This window comes from Rhipicephalus microplus, chromosome 3, assembly GCF_043290135.1.
Source record: "Rhipicephalus microplus isolate Deutch F79 chromosome 3, USDA_Rmic, whole genome shotgun sequence".
Lineage (NCBI taxonomy): Eukaryota > Metazoa > Arthropoda > Arachnida > Ixodida > Ixodidae > Rhipicephalus > Rhipicephalus microplus.
Window position 1 is genome coordinate 85,183,033 of NC_134702.1, and position 11,701 is coordinate 85,194,733.

The following is an 11,701-nucleotide window of genomic DNA, read 5'->3' on the forward strand; positions in this document are numbered from 1 at the left end:
TTTCGCTGCTTTAGCAAAAATAAAAAAACAAGGACTCACCAAAATTTGAACTCGGATCGCTGGATTATGAGTCCAGAGTGCTAACCGTTACACCATGAAACCGCACTTTCCGACGCCGGGAATTGAACCCGGGCCTTCTTTGTGAAAGCCAGATATCCTAGCCACTAGACCGCGCCGGAGATGAAGGCAAGAGAACGAGCGCTGGACTGGTGTCTAATCGTGGACAGTTTCGTCGTTGCCAGCTTTTGCTGCATTAGGAAAAATAAAAAGCAAGGTATCACCGAGATTTGAACCCGAATCCCTGTATTAAGACTCCAGAGTGCTAACCGTTACACCATGAGACCGAACTTTCCGACGCCGGGAAATGAACCTGGGCCTTCCGGGTGAAAGCCAAATATCCTAGCCACTAGACCACGCCGGAGATGGCGACAAGAGAACGAGCGCTAGTACTGGAGTCCATTCGCTGACAGTTTCGTCGTTGCCAGCTTTTGCTGCATTAGCAAAAATAAAAAGCAAGGTCTCACCAAGATTTGAACTCGGATCGCTGGATTCACAGTCCACAGTGCTAACCATTACACCATGAGACCGCACAATCCGACGCCGGGAATCGAACCCGGGTCTTCTTGGTGAAAGCCAGATATCCTAGCCACTAGACCACGCCGAAGACGGCACAAGGCAGCGAGCATCGGTGCCGCGGTCTATTCGTTGACAGTTTCGTCGTTGCCAGCTTTTGCTGCATTAGCAAAGATAAAAAAGCAAGATCTCACCGAGAATTAAACTCGGATCACTGGATTCAGAGTCCAGAGTGCTAACCGTTACACCATGAGACCGCCATTTCCGACGCCGGGAATCGAACCCGGGCCTTCTGGGTGAAAGCCAGATATCCTAGCCACTAGACCACACCGGAGATGACGACAAGAGAACGAGCGCTGGTACCGGTATCTATTCGAGGACAGTTTCGTCATTGCCAGCTTTTGCTGCATTAGCAAAAATAAAAAGATGTCTCACCGAGATTTGAACTCGTATCGCTGTATTTAAACTCCAGAGTGCTAACCGTTACACCATGACCACACTTTCCGACGTCGGGAATCGAACCCGGGCCTTCTGGGTGAAAGCCAAATATCTTAGCCACTAGACCACGCCGGAGATGGCGACAAGAGAACGAGCGCTAGTACTGGAGTCAGTTCGCGGAAAGTTTCGTCGTTGCCAGCTTTGCTGCATTAGCAAAAATAAAAAGCAAGGTCTCACCGAGATTTGAACTCAGATCGCTGGATTCAAAGTCCAGAGTGCTAACCATTACACAATGAGACCGCACTTTCCGACGCCGAGATTCGAACCCGGGCCTTCTTTGTGAAAGCCTATATCCTAGCTACTGGACCACGCTGGAGATGGCAGAAGGCAGCGAGCATCGGTACCGCGGTCTATTCGTTGACAGTTTCGTCGTTTCCAGCTTTTGCTGCATTAGCAAAAATAAAAAACAAGGTCTCACCGAGATTTGAACTCAGATCGCTGGATTCAGAGTCCAGAGTGCTAACCGTTACACCATGAGACCGCCATTTTCGACGCCGGGAATCGAACGCGGGCCTTCTGCGTGAAAGCCAGATATCCTAGCCACTAGACCACGCCGGAGATGACGACAAGAGAACGAGCGCTGGTACCGGTGTCTAATCGCGGACAGTTTCGTCGTTGCCAGCTTTCGCTGCATTAGCAAAAATAAAAAGCAAGGTCTCACCGAGAATGGGACTTGGTTTCCTAGATTCAGAGTCCAGAGTGGTAGCTGTTTCACCATGAGACCGCACTTTCCAACACCGAGAATGAAACCCGGGTCTTCTTGGTGAAAGCCAGATATCCTAGCCACTAGACCACGCCGGAGATGAAGGCAAGAAAACGAGCGCTGGTACCGGTGTCTGTTCGTGGACAGGTTCGTCGTTGCCAGCTTTGCTGCTTTAGCAAAAATAAAAAGCAAGGTCTCACCGAGATTTCAACTCGGATCGCTGGATTCAGAGTCCAGAGTGCTAACCGTTACACCATGAGACCGCACTTTCTGACGCCGGGAATCGAACCCGGGCCTTCTTGGTGAAAGCCAGAAATCCTAGCCACTACACCACGCCGAAGACGTCACAAGGCAGCGAGCATCGGTACCGCGGTCTATTCGTTTACAGTTTCGTCGTTGCCAGCTTTTGTTGCATTAGCAAAGATAAAAAAGCAAGGTCTCACCGAGAATTGAACTCGGATCGCTGGATTCAGAGCCCATAGTGCTCACCGTTACACCATGAGACCGCAATTTCCAACGCCGGGAATCCAACCCGGGCCTTCTGGTTGAAAGCCAGATATACTAGCCACTAGACCACGCCGGAGATGACAACAAGAGAACGAGCGCTGGTACCGGTGTCTATTCGTGGACAGTTTCGTCGTTGCCAGCTTTTGCTGCATTAGCAAAAATAAAAAGACGTCTCACCGAGATTTGAACTCGGATCGCTGTATTTAAACTCCAGAGTGCTAACCGTTACACCATGAGACCGCACTTTCCGACGCCGGGAATCGAACCCGGGCCTTCTGGGTGAAAGCTAAATATCCTAGCCACTAGACCACGCCGGAGATGGCGACACGAGAACGAGCGCTAGTACTGGAGTCTGTTCGCGGACAGTTTCGTCGTTGCCAGCTTTGCTGCATTAGCAAAAATAAAAAGCAAGGTCCCACCGAGATTTGAACTCAGATCGCTGGATTCAAAGTCCAGAGTGCTAACCATTACACCATGAGACCGCACTTTCCGACGCCGAGAATCGAACCCGGGCCTTCTTTGTGAAAGCCAGATATCCTAGTCACTAGACCATGCCAGAGATGGCAGAAGGCAGCGAGCATCGGTACCGCGGTCTATTCGCTGACAGTTTCGTCGTGTCCAGCTTTCGCTGCATTAGCAAAAATAAAAAGCAAGGTCTCACTGAGATTTGAACTCGGATCGCTGGATTCAGAGTCCAGAGTGCTAACCGTTACACCATGAGACCGCACTTTGCGACGCCGGAAATGGAACCCGGGCCTTCTGGGTGAAAGCCAGATATCCTAGCCACTAGACCACGCCGGTGATGAAGGCAAGAGAACGAGCGCTGGTACCAGTGTCTAATCGTGGACAGTTTCGTCATTGCCAGCTTTCGCTGCATTAGCAAAAATAAAAAGCAAGGTCTCACCGAGAATTGGACTTGTTTCCCCAGTATCAAAGTCCAGAGTGCTAGCTATTTCCCCATGAGACCGCACTTTCCAACACCGGGAATGAATCCCGGGCCTTTTTGGTGGAAGCCAGATATCCTAGCCACTAGACCATGCCAGAGATGGCGCCAAGGGAATGAGCGCTAGTACCGGTGTCTGTTCACGGACAGTTTCGTCGGTCCAGCTTTGCTGCATTAGCAAAAATAAAAAGCAAGGTCTCACCGAGATTTGACCTCAGATCGCTGGATTCAAAGTCTAGAGTGCTAACCATTACACCATTAGACCGCACTTTCCGACGCTGAGAATCGAACCAGGGCCTTCTTTGTGAAAGCCAGATATCCTAGCCACTAGACCACACCGGAGATGGCTCAACGCAGCGAGCATCGGTACCGCGGTCTATTCGCTGACAGTTTCGTCGTTGCCAGCTTTTGCTGCATTAGCAAAAATAAAAAGCAAGGTCTCACCGAGATTTGAACTCCGATCGCTGGATTCAGAGTCCACAGTGCTAACCATTACACCATGAGACCGCACATTCCGACGCCGAAATCGAACCCAGGTCTCCTTGGTGAAAGCCAGATATCCTAGCCAATAGACCACGCCGAAAACGGCACAAGGCAGCGAGCATCGGTACCGCGGTCTATTCGTTGACAGTTTCGTCGTTGCCAGCTTTTGCTGCATTAGCAAAGATAAAAAAGCAAGATCTCACCGAGAATTAAACTCGGATCGCTGGATTCAGAGTCCAGAGTGCTAACCGTTACAGCATGAGACCGCAATTTCCGACGCCGGGAATCGAACACGGGCCTTGTGGGTGAAAGCCAGATATCCTAGCCACGAGACCGCGCCGGAGATGACGGCAAGGGAACGAGCGCTGGTACCGGTGTCTAAACGTGGAAAGTTTAGTCGTTGCCAGCTTTCGCTGCATTAGCAAAAATAAAAAGCAAGGTCTCACCGAGATTTGAACTCAGATCGCTGGATGCAGAGTGCAGAGTGCTAACCATTACACCAATAGACCACACTTTCTGACGCCGGGAATCGAACCCGGGCCTTCTGGGTGAAAGCCACATATGCTACCCACTAGACAACGACAGAGATGGCTCGAGGGAGCGAGCATCGGTACCGCGGTCTTTTCGTTGACAGTTTCATCGTTGCCAGCTTTTGCTGCATTAGCAAAAGTAAAAAGCAAGGTCTCACCGAGATTTGAACTCAGATCGCTGGATTCAGAGTCCAGAGTGCTAACCACTACACCATGAGACCGCACAATCCGACGCCGGGAATTGAACCCTGGTCTTCTTGGTGAAAGCCAGAAATCCTAGCCACTACACCACGCCGAAGACGGCACAAGGCAGCGAGCATCGGTACCGCGGTCTATTTGTTGACAGTTTCGTCGTTGCCAGCTTTTGCTGCATTAGCAAAGATAAAAAAAGCAAGATCTCATCGAGAATTAAACTCGGATCGCTGGATTCAGAGTCCAGAGTGCTAACCGTTACACCATGAGACCGCAATTTCCGACGCCGGGAATCGAACCCGGGCCTTCTGGGTGAAAGCCAGATATCCTAGCCACTAGACCACGCCGGAGATGACGATAAGAGAACGAGCGCTGGTACCGGTGTCTATTCGTGGACAGTTTTGTCGTTGCCAGCTTTTGCTGCATTAGCAAAAATAAAAAGAGGTCTCACCGAGATTTGAACTCGGATCGCTGTATTTAAACTCCAGAGTGCTAACCGTTACACCATGACCGCACTTTCCGACGCCGGGAATTGAACCTGGGCCTTCTGGGTGAAAGCCAAATATTCTAGCCACTAGACCACGCCGGATATGGTGACAAGAGAACGAGCGCTAGTACTGGAGTCCGTTTCCGGACAGTTTCGTCGTTGCCAGCCATGCTCCATTAGCAAAAATAAAAAGCCAGGTCTCACCGAGATTTGAACTCAGATCGCTGGATTCAAAGTCCAGAGTGCTAACCATTACACAATGAGACCACACTTTCCGACGCCGAGAATCGAACCCGGGCCTTCTTTGTGAAAGCCAGATATCCTAGCCACTGGACCACGCTGGAGATGGCAGAAGGCAGCGAGCATCGGTACCGCGGTCTATTTGCTGACAGTTTCGTCGTTGCCAGCTTTTGCTGCATTAGCAAAAATAAAAACAAGGTCTCACCGAGATTTGAACTCAGATCGCTGGATTGAGAGTCCAGAGTGCTAACCGTTACACCATGAGACCGCACTTTCCGACGCCGGGAATCGAACGCGGGCCTTCTGGGTGAAAGCCAGATATCCTAGCCACTAGACCACGCCAGAGATTGCGCATGAGAATGACTGCCGGTACCAGTGTGTTTTCGCGGACAGTTTTGTCTTTGGCACCTTTTGCTGCATTAGGAAAAATAAAAAGCAAGGTCTCACCGAGATTTGAAGTCGGATCGCTGGCTTCAGAGTCCAGAGCGCAAACCTTTACACCATGAGACCGCACTTTTCAACACCGGGAATGAAACCCGGGCCTTAATGGTGAAAGCCAGATATCCTAGCCACTAGACCATGCCAGAGATGGCGCCAAGGGAATGATAGCTAGCACCGGTGTCTGTTCGCGGACAGTTTCGTCGTTGCCAGCTTTTGCTGCATTAGAAAAATAAAAAGCAAGGTCTTACCGAGATTTGAACTCGAATCGCTGGATTCAAAGTCCAGAGTGCTAACCATTACACCATGAGACCGCAATTTTCGACGCCGAGTATCGAACCCGGGCCTTCTTTGTGAAATCCAAGTATCGTAGCCACTAGACCATGCCGGAAATAGCTCAAGGCAGCGAGCATCGGTACCGCGGTCTAATCATTGACAGTTTAGTCGTTGCCAGCTTTTGCTGCATTAGCAAAAATAAAAAGCAGGGTCTCACTGAGATTTGAACCCGAATCGCTGTATTTAGACTTCAGAGTGCTAACCGTTAATCCATGAGACCGCACTTTCCGACGCCCAAAATCGAACCCGGGCTTCCTGGGTGACAGCCAGGTATCCTAGCCACTAGACCATGCCAGAGATGGCGACAAGAAAACGAGCGCTGGTACCGATGTCTATTCGCGGACAGCGTCGTCGTTGCCAACTTTTGCTGCATTCGCAAAAATAAAAAAGCAAGGTCTCACCAAGATTTGAACTCGAATCGCAGGATTCAGAGTCCAGAATGCTAACCATTACACCATGAGACCGCACATTCCGACGCCAGGAATCGAACCCGGGCCTTCTTGGTGACAGCCAGATATCCTAGCCACTAGACCACGCCGAAGATGGCACAAGGCAGAGAGCATCGGTACCGCGGTCTATTCGTTGACAGTTTCGTCGTTGCCAGCTTTGCTGCATTAGAAAAAAATAAAAAGCAAGGTCTCACCGAGATTTGAACTCAGGTCGCTGGATTCAAAGTCCAGAGTGCTAACCATTACACCATGAGACCGCACTTTCCGACGCCGAGAATCGAACCCGGGCCTTCTTTGTGAAAGCCAGATATCCTAGCCAATAGACCACGCCGGAGATGGCTCAAGGCAGCCAGCATCGGTACCGCGGTCTATTCGTTGACAGTTTCGTCGTTGCCAGCTTTTGCTGCATTAGCAAAAATAAAAAAGCAAGGTCTCACCGAGATTTGAACTCGTATCGCTGGATTCAGAGTCCAGAGTGCTAACCATTAATCCGTAAGACCGCACTTTCCGACGCCGAAAATCGAACCCAGGCTTCCTGGGTGACAGCCAGATATCCTAGCCACTAGACCATGCCAGAGATGGCGAGAAGAAAACGAGCGCTGGTACCGATGTCTATTCGCGGACAGCGTCGTCATTGCCAGCTTTTGCTGCATTAGCAAAAATAAAAAAGCAAGGTCTGACCGAGATTTGAACTCGGATAGCTGGATTCAGAGTCCAGAGTGCTAACCATTACACCATAAGACCGCACATTCTGACGCCGGGAATCGAACCCGGGCCTTCTTGGTGAAAGCCATATATTCTAGCCACTAGACCACGCCGAAAATGACTCAAGGCAGCGAGCATCGGTACCGCGGTCTATTCGTTGACAGTTTCGTCGTTGCCAGCTTTTGCTGCATTAGCAAAGATAAAAAAGCAAGATCTCACCGAGAATTAAACTCGGATCGCTGGATTCAGAGTCCAGAGTGCTAACCGTTACACCATGAGACCACCTTTTCCGACGCCGGGAATCGAACCCGGGCATTCTGGGTGAAAGCCAGATATCCTAGCCACTAGACCACGCCGAAAATGACTCAAGGCAGCGAGCATCGGTACGGCGGTCTATTCGTTGACAGTTTCGTCGTTGCCAGCTTTTGCTGCATTAGCAAAGATAAAAAAGCAAGATCTCACCGAGAATTAAACTCGGATCGCTGGATTCAGAGTCCAGAGTGCTAACCGTTACACCATGAGACCGCCTTTTCCGACGCCGGGAATCGAACCCGGGCATTCTGGGTGAAAGCCAGATATCCTAGCCAGTAGACCACGCCGAAGATGGCACAAGGCAGCGAGCATCAGTACCGCGCTCTATTCGTTGACAGTTTCGTCGTTGCCAGCTTTTGTTGCAGTAGCAAAAATAAAAAGCAAGGTCTCACCGAGAATGGGACTTGGTTTCCTAGATTCAGAGTCCAGAGTGCTAGCTGTTACACCATGAGACCGCACTTTCCAACACCGGGAATGAAACCCGGGCCTTCTTGGTGAAAGCCAGATATCCTGGCCACTAGACAATGCAAGATGGCACCAAGGGAATGAGCGCAGGCACCGGTGTCTGTTCGCGGACAGTTTCGTCATTGCCAGTTTTGCTGCATTAGCAAAAATGAAAAGCAAGGTCTCACCGAGATTGAACTCAGATCACTAGATTCAAAGTCCAGAGTGCTAACCATTACACCATGATACCGCACTTTCCGAAGCCGAGAATAAAACCCGGGCCTTCTTTGTGAAAGCCAGATATCCTAGCCACTAGACCACGCCGGAGATGAAAGCAAGAGAACGAGCGCTGGTACCGGTGTCTAATCGTGGACAGTTTCGTCGTTGCCAGCTTTCGCTGCATTAGCAAAAATAAAAAGCAAGGTCTCACCGAGATTTGGACTCAGATCGCTGGATGCAGAGTGCAGAGTGCTAACCATTACACCAATAGACCACAGTTTCCGATGCCGGGAATCGAACCCGGGCCTTCTGGGTGTAAGCCAGATATACTAGCCACTAGACCACGCCAGAGATGGCTCGAGGGAGCGAGCATCGCTACCGCGGTCTATTCGTTGACAGTTTCGTCGTTGCCAGCTTTTGCTGCATTAGCAAAAACAAAAAGCAAGGTCTCACCAATATTTGAACTCGTATCGCTGGATTCAGAGTCCAGAGTGCTAACCGATACACCATTAGACTGGACTTTCCGACACCGGGAATGGAACCCGGGTCTTCTGGGTGAAAGCCAGAAATCCTAGCCACTAGACCACGCCGGAGATGGCTCGAGGGAGCGAGCATCGGTACCGCTGTCTATTCGTGGATAGCGTCATCGTTGCCAGCTTTTGCTGCATTAGGAAAAATAAAAAGCAGGGTCTCACTGAGATTTGAACCCGAATCGCTGTATTGAGACTTCAGAGTGCTAACCGTTAATCCACGAGACCGCACTTTCCGACGCCGAAAATCGAACCCGGGCTTCCTGGGTGACAGCCAGATATCCTAGCCACTAGACCATGCCGGAGATGGCGAGAAGAAAACGAGCGCTGGTACCGATGTCTATTCGCGGACAGCGTCGTCGTTGCCAACTTTTGCTGCATTCGCAAAAATAAAAAAGCAAGGTCTCACCAAGATTTGAACTCGAATCGCAGAATTCAGAGTCCAGAATGCTAACCAGTACACCATGAGACCGCACATTCCGACGCCAGGAATCGAACCCGGGCCTTCTTGGCGATAGCCAGATATCCTAGCCACTAGACCACGCCGAAGATGGCACAAGGCAGCGAGCATCGGTACCGCGGTCTATTCGTTGACAGTTTCGTCGTTGCCAGCTTTTCTGCATTAGAAAAAATAAAAAGCAAGGTCTCACCGAGATTTGAACTCAGATCGCTGGATTCCAAATCCAGAGTGCTAACCATTACACCATGAGACAGCACTTTCCGACTTTGAGAATCGAAACCGGGCCTTCTTTGTGAAAGCCAGATATCCTAGTCACTAGACCACGCCGGAAATGACGGCCACAGAACAAGCGCTGGTACCAATGTCTATTCGCGGACAGCGTCGTCGTTGCCAACTTTTGCTGCATTAGCAAAAATAAAAAAGCAAGGTCTCACCGAGAACTGAACTCGGATCGCTGTATTTAGACTCCAGAGTGTTAACCATTAATCCATGAAACCGCACTTTCCGACGCCGAAAATCGAACCCATGCTTCCTGGGTGATAGCCAGATATCCTAGCCACTAGACCACGCCGGAGATGGCTCAAGGCAGCCAGCATCGGTACCGCGGTCTATTCGTTGACAGTTTCGTCGTTGCCAGCTTTTGCTGCATTAGCAAAAATAAAAAAGCAAGGTCTCACCGAGATTTGAACTCGTATCGCTGGATTCAGAGTCCAGAGTGCTAACCATTAATCCATAAGACCGCACTTTCCGACGCCGAAAATCGAACCCAGGCTTCCTGGGTGACAGCCAGATATCCTAGCCACTAGACCATGCCAGAGATGGCGAGAAGAAAACGAGCGCTGGTACCGATGTCTATTCGCGGACAGCGTCGTCATTGCCAGCTTTTGCTGCATTAGCAAAAATAAAAAAGCAAGGTCTGACCGAGATTTGAACTCGGATAGCTGGATTCAGAATCCAGAGTGCTAACCATTACACCATAAGACCGCACATTCTGACGCCGGGAATCGAACCCGGGCCTTCTTGGTGAAAGCCATATATTCTAGCCACTAGACCACGCCGAAAATGACTCAAGGCAGCGAGCATCGGTACCGCGGTCTATTCGTTGACAGTTTCGTCGTTGCCAGCTTTTGCTGCATTAGCAAAGATAAAAAAGCAAGATCTCACCGAGAATTAAACTCGGATCGCTGGATTCAGAGTCCAGAGTGCTAACCGTTACACCATGAGACCGCCTTTTCCGACGCCGGGAATCGAACCCGGGCATTCTGGGTGAAAGCCAGATATCCTAGCCACTAGACCACGCCGAAAATGACTCAAGGCAGCGAGCATCGGTACGGCGGTCTATTCGTTGACAGTTTTGTCGTTGCCAGCTTTTGCTGCATTAGCAAAGATAAAAAAGCAAGATCTCACCGAGAATTAAACTCGGATCGCTGGATTCAGAGTCCAGAGTGCTAACCGTTACACCATGAGACCGCCTTTTCCGACGCCGGGAATCGAACCCGGGCATTCTGGGTGAAAGCCAGATATCCTAGCCAGTAGACCACGCCGAAGATGGCACAAGGCAGCGAGCATCAGTACCGCGCTCTATTCGTTGACAGTTTCGTCGTTGCCAGCTTTTGTTGCAGTAGCAAAAATAAAAAGCAAGGTCTCACCGAGAATGGGACTTGGTTTCCTAGATTCAGAGTCCAGAGTGCTAGCTGTTACACCATGAGACCGCACTTTCCAACACCGGGAATGAAACCCGGGCCTTCTTGGTGAAAGCCAGATATCCTAGCCACTAGACAATGCAAGATGGCGCCAAGGGAATGAGCGCAGGCACCGGTGTCTGTTCGCGGACAGTTTCGTCATTGCCAGTTTTGCTGCATTAGCAAAAATGAAAAGCAAGGTCTCACCGAGATTGAACTCAGATCACTAGATTCAAAGTCCAGAGTGCTAACCATTACACCATGATACCGCACTTTCCGAAGCCGAGAATAAAACCCGGGCCTTCTTTGTGAAAGCCAGATATCCTAGCCACTAGACCACGCCGGAGATGAAAGCAAGAGAACGAGCGCTGGTACCGGTGTCTAATCGTGGACAGTTTCGTCGTTGCCAGCTTTCGCTGCATTAGCAAAAATAAAAAGCAAGGTCTCACCGAGATTTGGACTCAGATCGCTGGATGCAGAGTGCAGAGTGCTAACCATTACACCAATAGACCACAGTTTCCGATGCCGGGAATCGAACCCGGGCCTTCTGGGTGTAAGCCAGATATACTAGCCACTAGACCACGCCAGAGATGGCTCGAGGGAGCGAGCATCGCTACCGCGGTCTATTCGTTGACAGTTTCGTCGTTGCCAGCTTTTGCTGCATTAGCAAAAACAAAAAGCAAGGTCTCACCAAGATTTGAACTCGTATCGCTGGATTCAGAGTCCAGAGTGCTAACCGATACACCATTAGACTGGACTTTCCGACACCGGGAATGGAACCCGGGTCTTCTGGGTGAAAGCCAGAAATCCTAGCCACTAGACCACGCCGGAGATGGCTCGAGGGAGCGAGCATCGGTACCGCTGTCTATTCGTGGATAGCGTCATCGTTGCCAGCTTTTGCTGCATTAGGAAAAATAAAAAGCAGGGTCTCACTGAGATTTGAACCCGAATCGCTGTATTTAGACTTCAG

At 50.3% G+C, this 11,701-nt stretch overlaps 38 non-coding genes across 38 annotated transcripts; all 38 read right to left on the reverse strand.

Moving 5' to 3' along the window:
* Nucleotides 1-515: 515 nt before the first annotated feature.
* Nucleotides 516-587, reverse strand: TRNAH-GUG (transfer RNA histidin (anticodon GUG)). The gene has a single exon. It is a non-coding gene; the product is annotated as a tRNA-His (tRNA).
* Nucleotides 588-592: 5 nt separating this feature from the next.
* Nucleotides 593-664, reverse strand: TRNAE-UUC (transfer RNA glutamic acid (anticodon UUC)). The gene has a single exon. It is a non-coding gene; the product is annotated as a tRNA-Glu (tRNA).
* Nucleotides 665-758: 94 nt separating this feature from the next.
* Nucleotides 759-830, reverse strand: TRNAQ-CUG (transfer RNA glutamine (anticodon CUG)). The gene has a single exon. It is a non-coding gene; the product is annotated as a tRNA-Gln (tRNA).
* Nucleotides 831-835: 5 nt separating this feature from the next.
* Nucleotides 836-907, reverse strand: TRNAE-UUC (transfer RNA glutamic acid (anticodon UUC)). The gene has a single exon. It is a non-coding gene; the product is annotated as a tRNA-Glu (tRNA).
* A 167-nt stretch (nucleotides 908-1,074) lies between these two features.
* Nucleotides 1,075-1,146, reverse strand: TRNAE-UUC (transfer RNA glutamic acid (anticodon UUC)). The gene has a single exon. It is a non-coding gene; the product is annotated as a tRNA-Glu (tRNA).
* A 93-nt stretch (nucleotides 1,147-1,239) lies between these two features.
* On the reverse strand, nucleotides 1,240-1,311 carry TRNAQ-UUG (transfer RNA glutamine (anticodon UUG)). Its single transcript has one exon. It is a non-coding gene; the product is annotated as a tRNA-Gln (tRNA).
* A 169-nt stretch (nucleotides 1,312-1,480) lies between these two features.
* TRNAQ-CUG (transfer RNA glutamine (anticodon CUG)) lies at nucleotides 1,481-1,552 on the reverse strand. Its single transcript has one exon. It is a non-coding gene; the product is annotated as a tRNA-Gln (tRNA).
* Nucleotides 1,553-1,965: 413 nt separating this feature from the next.
* TRNAQ-CUG (transfer RNA glutamine (anticodon CUG)) lies at nucleotides 1,966-2,037 on the reverse strand. Its single transcript has one exon. It is a non-coding gene; the product is annotated as a tRNA-Gln (tRNA).
* Nucleotides 2,038-2,208: 171 nt separating this feature from the next.
* On the reverse strand, nucleotides 2,209-2,280 carry TRNAQ-CUG (transfer RNA glutamine (anticodon CUG)). Its single transcript has one exon. It is a non-coding gene; the product is annotated as a tRNA-Gln (tRNA).
* Nucleotides 2,281-2,285: 5 nt separating this feature from the next.
* Nucleotides 2,286-2,357, reverse strand: TRNAE-UUC (transfer RNA glutamic acid (anticodon UUC)). Its single transcript has one exon. It is a non-coding gene; the product is annotated as a tRNA-Glu (tRNA).
* A 169-nt stretch (nucleotides 2,358-2,526) lies between these two features.
* Nucleotides 2,527-2,598, reverse strand: TRNAE-UUC (transfer RNA glutamic acid (anticodon UUC)). The gene has a single exon. It is a non-coding gene; the product is annotated as a tRNA-Glu (tRNA).
* Nucleotides 2,599-2,691: 93 nt separating this feature from the next.
* On the reverse strand, nucleotides 2,692-2,763 carry TRNAQ-UUG (transfer RNA glutamine (anticodon UUG)). The gene has a single exon. It is a non-coding gene; the product is annotated as a tRNA-Gln (tRNA).
* Nucleotides 2,764-2,933: 170 nt separating this feature from the next.
* TRNAQ-CUG (transfer RNA glutamine (anticodon CUG)) lies at nucleotides 2,934-3,005 on the reverse strand. Its single transcript has one exon. It is a non-coding gene; the product is annotated as a tRNA-Gln (tRNA).
* A 1,381-nt stretch (nucleotides 3,006-4,386) lies between these two features.
* TRNAQ-CUG (transfer RNA glutamine (anticodon CUG)) lies at nucleotides 4,387-4,458 on the reverse strand. Its single transcript has one exon. It is a non-coding gene; the product is annotated as a tRNA-Gln (tRNA).
* A 172-nt stretch (nucleotides 4,459-4,630) lies between these two features.
* Nucleotides 4,631-4,702, reverse strand: TRNAQ-CUG (transfer RNA glutamine (anticodon CUG)). The gene has a single exon. It is a non-coding gene; the product is annotated as a tRNA-Gln (tRNA).
* Nucleotides 4,703-4,707: 5 nt separating this feature from the next.
* TRNAE-UUC (transfer RNA glutamic acid (anticodon UUC)) lies at nucleotides 4,708-4,779 on the reverse strand. The gene has a single exon. It is a non-coding gene; the product is annotated as a tRNA-Glu (tRNA).
* A 167-nt stretch (nucleotides 4,780-4,946) lies between these two features.
* On the reverse strand, nucleotides 4,947-5,018 carry TRNAE-UUC (transfer RNA glutamic acid (anticodon UUC)). The gene has a single exon. It is a non-coding gene; the product is annotated as a tRNA-Glu (tRNA).
* Nucleotides 5,019-5,111: 93 nt separating this feature from the next.
* TRNAQ-UUG (transfer RNA glutamine (anticodon UUG)) lies at nucleotides 5,112-5,183 on the reverse strand. Its single transcript has one exon. It is a non-coding gene; the product is annotated as a tRNA-Gln (tRNA).
* Nucleotides 5,184-5,352: 169 nt separating this feature from the next.
* On the reverse strand, nucleotides 5,353-5,424 carry TRNAE-CUC (transfer RNA glutamic acid (anticodon CUC)). The gene has a single exon. It is a non-coding gene; the product is annotated as a tRNA-Glu (tRNA).
* Nucleotides 5,425-5,429: 5 nt separating this feature from the next.
* On the reverse strand, nucleotides 5,430-5,501 carry TRNAE-UUC (transfer RNA glutamic acid (anticodon UUC)). Its single transcript has one exon. It is a non-coding gene; the product is annotated as a tRNA-Glu (tRNA).
* A 335-nt stretch (nucleotides 5,502-5,836) lies between these two features.
* TRNAQ-UUG (transfer RNA glutamine (anticodon UUG)) lies at nucleotides 5,837-5,908 on the reverse strand. The gene has a single exon. It is a non-coding gene; the product is annotated as a tRNA-Gln (tRNA).
* Nucleotides 5,909-6,399: 491 nt separating this feature from the next.
* On the reverse strand, nucleotides 6,400-6,471 carry TRNAD-GUC (transfer RNA aspartic acid (anticodon GUC)). Its single transcript has one exon. It is a non-coding gene; the product is annotated as a tRNA-Asp (tRNA).
* Nucleotides 6,472-6,564: 93 nt separating this feature from the next.
* Nucleotides 6,565-6,636, reverse strand: TRNAQ-UUG (transfer RNA glutamine (anticodon UUG)). Its single transcript has one exon. It is a non-coding gene; the product is annotated as a tRNA-Gln (tRNA).
* Nucleotides 6,637-7,051: 415 nt separating this feature from the next.
* On the reverse strand, nucleotides 7,052-7,123 carry TRNAQ-CUG (transfer RNA glutamine (anticodon CUG)). Its single transcript has one exon. It is a non-coding gene; the product is annotated as a tRNA-Gln (tRNA).
* Nucleotides 7,124-7,294: 171 nt separating this feature from the next.
* Nucleotides 7,295-7,366, reverse strand: TRNAQ-CUG (transfer RNA glutamine (anticodon CUG)). The gene has a single exon. It is a non-coding gene; the product is annotated as a tRNA-Gln (tRNA).
* A 5-nt stretch (nucleotides 7,367-7,371) lies between these two features.
* Nucleotides 7,372-7,443, reverse strand: TRNAE-UUC (transfer RNA glutamic acid (anticodon UUC)). The gene has a single exon. It is a non-coding gene; the product is annotated as a tRNA-Glu (tRNA).
* A 94-nt stretch (nucleotides 7,444-7,537) lies between these two features.
* Nucleotides 7,538-7,609, reverse strand: TRNAQ-CUG (transfer RNA glutamine (anticodon CUG)). The gene has a single exon. It is a non-coding gene; the product is annotated as a tRNA-Gln (tRNA).
* Nucleotides 7,610-7,614: 5 nt separating this feature from the next.
* TRNAE-UUC (transfer RNA glutamic acid (anticodon UUC)) lies at nucleotides 7,615-7,686 on the reverse strand. The gene has a single exon. It is a non-coding gene; the product is annotated as a tRNA-Glu (tRNA).
* Nucleotides 7,687-8,338: 652 nt separating this feature from the next.
* TRNAV-UAC (transfer RNA valine (anticodon UAC)) lies at nucleotides 8,339-8,410 on the reverse strand. Its single transcript has one exon. It is a non-coding gene; the product is annotated as a tRNA-Val (tRNA).
* Nucleotides 8,411-8,580: 170 nt separating this feature from the next.
* On the reverse strand, nucleotides 8,581-8,652 carry TRNAE-UUC (transfer RNA glutamic acid (anticodon UUC)). The gene has a single exon. It is a non-coding gene; the product is annotated as a tRNA-Glu (tRNA).
* A 578-nt stretch (nucleotides 8,653-9,230) lies between these two features.
* On the reverse strand, nucleotides 9,231-9,302 carry TRNAP-UGG (transfer RNA proline (anticodon UGG)). The gene has a single exon. It is a non-coding gene; the product is annotated as a tRNA-Pro (tRNA).
* Nucleotides 9,303-9,961: 659 nt separating this feature from the next.
* On the reverse strand, nucleotides 9,962-10,033 carry TRNAQ-CUG (transfer RNA glutamine (anticodon CUG)). The gene has a single exon. It is a non-coding gene; the product is annotated as a tRNA-Gln (tRNA).
* A 171-nt stretch (nucleotides 10,034-10,204) lies between these two features.
* On the reverse strand, nucleotides 10,205-10,276 carry TRNAQ-CUG (transfer RNA glutamine (anticodon CUG)). Its single transcript has one exon. It is a non-coding gene; the product is annotated as a tRNA-Gln (tRNA).
* A 5-nt stretch (nucleotides 10,277-10,281) lies between these two features.
* Nucleotides 10,282-10,353, reverse strand: TRNAE-UUC (transfer RNA glutamic acid (anticodon UUC)). The gene has a single exon. It is a non-coding gene; the product is annotated as a tRNA-Glu (tRNA).
* A 94-nt stretch (nucleotides 10,354-10,447) lies between these two features.
* Nucleotides 10,448-10,519, reverse strand: TRNAQ-CUG (transfer RNA glutamine (anticodon CUG)). Its single transcript has one exon. It is a non-coding gene; the product is annotated as a tRNA-Gln (tRNA).
* A 5-nt stretch (nucleotides 10,520-10,524) lies between these two features.
* TRNAE-UUC (transfer RNA glutamic acid (anticodon UUC)) lies at nucleotides 10,525-10,596 on the reverse strand. Its single transcript has one exon. It is a non-coding gene; the product is annotated as a tRNA-Glu (tRNA).
* Nucleotides 10,597-11,248: 652 nt separating this feature from the next.
* TRNAV-UAC (transfer RNA valine (anticodon UAC)) lies at nucleotides 11,249-11,320 on the reverse strand. Its single transcript has one exon. It is a non-coding gene; the product is annotated as a tRNA-Val (tRNA).
* Nucleotides 11,321-11,490: 170 nt separating this feature from the next.
* Nucleotides 11,491-11,562, reverse strand: TRNAE-UUC (transfer RNA glutamic acid (anticodon UUC)). Its single transcript has one exon. It is a non-coding gene; the product is annotated as a tRNA-Glu (tRNA).
* Nucleotides 11,563-11,701: the final 139 nt, after the last annotated feature.